The sequence below is a fragment of the Syngnathus floridae genome, chromosome 1 (assembly GCF_059516105.1).
Source record: "Syngnathus floridae isolate MCC-2025c chromosome 1, RoL_Sflo_1.0, whole genome shotgun sequence".
NCBI lineage: Eukaryota > Metazoa > Chordata > Actinopteri > Syngnathiformes > Syngnathidae > Syngnathus > Syngnathus floridae.
The window spans coordinates 26325490-26331637 of record NC_142413.1 but is presented as its reverse complement, the minus strand read 5'-3'; positions in this window follow the sequence as shown (position 1 = coordinate 26331637).

Genomic DNA, 6148 nt, shown 5'->3' with positions numbered 1-6148 from the left:
TCATGTTGCTATGGCCAGTCACTCCTCAGCTTCCAGGTGTACACAGTGGCCGTCTAGACCTTCACACAGTCCTTCAAACTGTGTGTTACGGTCCTTTCCCTGGGCCCATAACCTGTTAGCAGGAGTCTTGCACAGTGTTTAATGTGATGTCGCACAGCTGTTTGCTTTCTGTGAGAGTACCCACCTCATACAGGCACACCATATTTATTGTTTTCACACACGTGTAGCTCATCCTCAATTAGACACATCGCGTGACACTTAATGCCACACATGGCAACAGTTCTGGGGTACCACAAGTAACGAAACGAGAGCACATATCACAAGATCATTTATATTTGTTTTGGCCTGCAATTCCTTCACATGATGCTTAGGAAATGGTAATGAGTTAAGAAACTTAGATCCATTATTCCTTTGGTCAACCAACTCAGCCATGTTTGACTAGACACTTCTAGCACTGAGTAATAGATTCCAGGATTTGTCCAGCTTAGACACATATACACTCAAGGGACTAGTCAGGCAGTCACAGTGTTTTCTACATGACTGGTGGTAGAGCCTGAACAAAATGCAGCTAAGATATAGGACAGAGCAAAAGATCGGGGTCAGACAAGGATATGGGCTACTTTAGAGCTGTGGTGCTAGTGCACAGCTGCCCCAAGGAGAATGTATAGCTTGTGAGATCTAGACTGTGGGTTTACATCTGAACTTTGTCACACAAAGGTGAACAGGGAATGATCTGCCTTTAAACACCATTGAATTGGTATGTCTGATTAATTGTTTTCTTTAGCTTCTTAGTGAGCATATTTTAGTCTAGGGTCAATGTTTATAGTCCATCCATCCATCCATCCATCCATCCATCCATCCATCCATCCATCCATCCATCCATCCATCCATCCATCCATCCATCCATCCATCCATCCATCCATCTTCTTCCGCTTATCCGGGGTCGGGTCGCGGGGACAGCAGCTTTAGGAGGGACTCCCAGACTTCCCTCTCCCCAGCCACTTCATCCAGCTCATCCCGGGGGATCCCAAGGCGTTCCCAGGCCAGCTGAGAGACATAGTCTCTCCAGCGCGTCCTGGGTCGTCCCCGGGGTCTCTTAAAGCTAAACTTAAAGTGTGTCAAGCATAGAATCGTGCCCATGGAGTAATTCAGTGTAGAATGTAAAGTGTGCCAAGCATAGCATCGCTCCCAGGTAGTCATTCCGTGTAGAACGTAGTGTGCCAAGCATAGCATTGCGCCCAGGGAGTAATTCAGTGTAGAACCGCCACTGCTTAAAATGTACAAAAAAGGCTATCGGTTGCCACTAAAATTTACATGGACATCTCTACTTATGACTACTTCAACATATCATAAAGATTACCCTCTCGGTGGCTGATTTTTAGTGAAATGAGCAGCTGAAGTGCCTTGTAACATCTGTCTTTTTCCTTTTACCAGTCACCAGCAGACACAAACACGCCGCGTTCCAGGAGGCTTTATGTAAGCGAGTTGTCCATACATCATGATATAGACAATTGAAATTGGTAAAGGTTAATATGATAGTTTGTTAGTGTGGCCCGCAATTTTGATATGAATGGTTGTGTGCGGTGCTGATTCAAATGTGTCTTTTTGGGAGCATATAGTCCTCCCTCATGCCAAATGGAGCTCAGCTGTGCGAGAGGAAGCGCTGCCAGGTCTCTATTAGCAAGAAGTAGGCAGAAGCCATGTTCAGAACAATGTTAAAGTTATGGTTTAATTGTGAGAACAGGGGTGTAAAGGTTTTTATCTAAGTATAAAAAAAAAAAAGCGGCCCAGCCTCGCTACAGACTCTACCTCCAGTGGCCCCCAGTTAAATTGAATTTGAGACCCCTGTCTCTTTATCTTTGATAAAAATTTCAAAGATTTATCTGATTGATTATCATCTTAAGACCTTGGACAACACAAAAGACCTGGGATAAAGTCTTTTAAGTTTTCCATTCATCCATCCATTTTCTTCCGCTTATCCGGGGTCGGGTCGCGGGGGCAGCAGCTTTAGGAGGGACTCCCAGACTTCCCTCTCCCCAGCAACTTCGTCCAGCTCATCCCGGGGGATCCCAAGGCGTTCCCAGGCCAGCTGAGAGACATAGTCTCTCCAGCGCGTCCTGGGTCGTCCCCGGGGTCTCCTACCGGTGGGACATGCCCGGAACACCTCCCCAGGGAGGTGTCCAGGAGGCATCCTGATAAGATGCCCGAGCCACCTCATCTGGCTCCTCTCCACGTGGAGGAGTAGCGACTCTACTCCGAGTCTCTCCCGGATGACCGAGCTTCTCACCCTATCTCTAAGGGAGAGCCCGGACATCCTGCGGAGAAAACTCATTTCGGTCGCTTGTATCCGGGATCTCATTCTTTCGGTCACGACCCATAGCTCGTGACCATAGGTGAGGGTAGGAGCGTAAATCGACCGGTAAATTGAGAGCTTTGCCTTTTGGCTCAGCTCTCTCTTCACCACAACGGACCGGTACAGGGTCCGCATTACTGCCGACGCTGCACCGATCCGCCTGTCGATCTCACGCTCCATCCTCCCCTCACTCGTGAACAAGACTCCAAGAGACTTGAACTCCTCCACGTGGGACAGGATCTCATCCCCGATCCGGAGAGGGCATTCCACCCTTTTCCGATCGAGGACCATGGACTCGGATTTGGAGGTGCTGACCCTCATCCCGACCGCTTCACACTCGGCTGCGAACCGTTCCAGCGAGAGCTGGAGATCACGGCCTGAAGAAGCCAACAGCACCACGTCATCTGCAAAAAGCAGAGACGCGATGCTGAGGTCCCCAAACCGGACCCCCTCAACGCCTCCGCTGCGCCTAGAAATTCTGTCCATAAAAATTATGAACAGAATCGGTGACAAAGGACAGCCTTGGCGGAGTCCAACCCTCACTGGGAACGAATCCGACTTACTGCCAGAAATGCGGACCAGACTCTGGCATCGGTGATACAGGGACCGAACCGCCCTTATCAGTTGGCTCGGCACCCTGTACTCCCAAAGCACCCTCCACAGAACCTCCCGAGGGACACGGTCGAACGCCTTCTCCAAGTCCACAAAACACATGTGGACTGGTTGGGCGAACTCCCATGCACCCTCGAGGATCCTGCCGAGGGTGTAGAGCTGGTCCACTGTTCCACGGCCAGGACGAAATCCACACTGCTCCTCCTGAATCCGAGGTTCGACCTCCCGATGGACCCTCCTCTCCAGCACCCCTGAATAGACCTTACCAGGGAGGCTGAGGAGTGTGATTCCCCTGTAATTGGAACACACCCTCCGGTCCCCCTTCTTAAAGAGGGGAACCATCATCCCAGTCTGCCAATCCAGAAGCACCGTCCCTGATGTCCACGCAATGCTGTAGAGGTGTGTCAGCCATGACAGCCCCACAAGATCCAGAGCCTTTTAAAACTCCAGGCGGATCTCATCCACCCCTGGGGCCTTGCCCCCGAGGAGTTTTTTAACTACTTCAGTGACTTTGACCCCAGAGATTGGAGAGTCCACCTCAGTCTCCAGGCCCTGCTTCCACAATGGAAGACGTGTCAGTGGAATTGAGGAGGTCTTCGAAGTATTCTGCCCACCAACTCACGACGTCCCGAGTCAAGGTCAGCAGCACGCGATCTCCACTGTAAACAGTGTTGACGGTGCACTGCTTCCCTCTCCTGAGACGCCGGACGGTGGACCAGAATTTCCTCGAAGCCGACGGAAGTTGTTCTCCATGGCCTCGCTAAACTCCTCTCGTGCCCAGGTTTTTGCCTCAGCAACCGCCGAAGCCGCATTCCGTTTGGGCATCCGGTACCCGTCGGCTGCTTCTGGAGACCTGATAGGACTCCTTCTTCCGCTTGACGGCATCCCTTACTGCGGTGGCCAGCGGGTTTGGGGGTTTCCGCCACGACAGGCACTGACCACCTTACGGCCACAGCTCCGGTCAGCTGCCTCAACAATGGAGGTACGGAACATGGTCCACTCGGATTCAATGTCCCCCGCCTCCTCCCGGACGTGGGCTAAGCTCTACCGGAGGTGGAAGTTGAAGCTGCTCCTGACAGGGGATTCTGCCAGACGTTCCCAGCAGACCCACACAGTACGTTTGGGGTCTGTCAGGTCGGACCGGCTCTTCCCCCACCATCGGAGCCAACCCACCACCAGGTGGTGATCAGCTGACAGCTCCACCCCCCTCTTCACCCGAGTGTCCAAAACATGCGGCCCCAAATCCGATGACACGACTACAAAGTCAATCATCGAACTGCGGCCTAGGGTGTCCTGGTGCCAAGTGTACACATGGCCACCCTTATGTTTTAACATGGTGTTCATTATTTACAATCCGTGTCGAAAACAGAAGTCCAATGATATAACACCACTCGTGTTCAGATCGGGGGGGGGGGGGGGGGGGGCATTCCTCACAATCACGCCCTTCCAGGTCTCACTGTCATTGCCCACGTGAGCATTGAAGTCACCCAGTAGAACGATGGAGTCCCCAGAAGGAGCGCTCTCCAGCACTTCTTCCAAGGACCAAAAAGGGTGGGTACTCTGAGCTGCTGTTTAGAGAATAGACGCAAACAACAGTCAAGACCCGTTCCCCCACCCGAAGGCGGAGGGAGGCGACCCTCTCGTTCACCGGGCTGAACCCCAATGTTCAGGCGCCCAGCCGGGGGGGCAATAAGTATGCCCACACCTGCTTGACGCCTGTCACCGTGGGCAACTCCAGAGTGGAAGAGAGTCCAGCCCCTCGCGAGAGGGCTTGTACCGGAACCCAAACTGTGTGTGGAGGCAAGTCAGACCTTTCTGAACTTTTCTGCTTCACACACCAGGTCGGGCTCCTTCCAGCCAGAGAGGTGACATTCCATGTCCCAAGAGCCAGCTTCTGCAGCCGAGGATCGGACCGCCAAGGTCCCTGTCTTTGGCAACCGCCCAGCACCCGACCCCTTTGGCCCCTCCCACAGGTGATGAGCACATGGGAACCCATGTTTCTTTTTCAGGCTGTGCCCCATGGGCGAAGACCCGGCCACCAGACGCTCGCCTTGGAGCCCCTCCTCCAGGCCTGGCTCCAGAGGGGGGCCCCGGTGACCCGCGTCCAGGCGAGGGAAAACTAAATCCAATTTTCTTAATCGTCATAAGGGATTTTTGTGAGGCGTGCTTTGTCTTTCACCTCACCTAGGACCCTTTTACCATGGGTGACCCTACCAGGGGCATGAAGCCCCAGACAACATGGCTCCTTGGATCATTGGGACAAGCAAACTCCTCCACCACAATAAGCTCTAACTTTTACAATTTTCGTCCGACACAACCCGTTTCAACTTTAGAACACCAAAGTGAACCTTTTAAACCCGTAGTTTTCGTTTTGTTCCAAATTTAAGAAAATGTTGGCGCAATTTTTTTTTAATTCCCATTCATTCTCTATGGGGCATTCAACATTTGCTCTTAACTCCAACATTTTTCAAATGATTCAACCCATTACAACTTTAAACTGTTCATCTTTTGCCTACCTATTACACAATTCCCCACTTAAAAAAATTCAAAATTTCCAATTTTAAAATTCACACCAAATTTTACAAAATTTTGTTTGTCACTTCCAATTCCTACATTATTAACCCATTTTAACCTGTTCTAACTTTAAACATCATTCTGTAGCATTCCCTATGTTTTTTTTCCAGCTTCTTCGCCTTCACATGCAATTTCTCCAGAAATTGCAAAGATTTTAATTTGCTTCTTTAACACCTTTTTGTTTTTGACAGTGCTTACAGTAATTTAGATAATGGACCAGTTCTAAGTTTGGCTATATGTGTAGTGGTGATAGAATAAGCAAAATAAATGACCACAGACCAAGGTTTGAATTGAACTGCTGGCTTATTTTAGTAGAGAAAATAGTTGACATACAATTTACAAACAATAGACATACAATTTACATTTAAATTCAGTGTTAGTTGAAGAAAATAATTTCCCTTTCAGTTAAACTTTTCAGTTTAAGGAATTTTAGTTTCAACCTGGGTTGTTTTATTAATTCTAAGGTTCAATCTGTTTAGTTACCTCACTTTGTGTTGTTTGAATAACATTCAGTACAGGTAAGTAATTTGAAAGTAATAGTAAATCTAATTTGAGTTCAGTTAAAGCCACTTTTAAATTCCAACCATTTCACTGATTTTGTTCAAACCA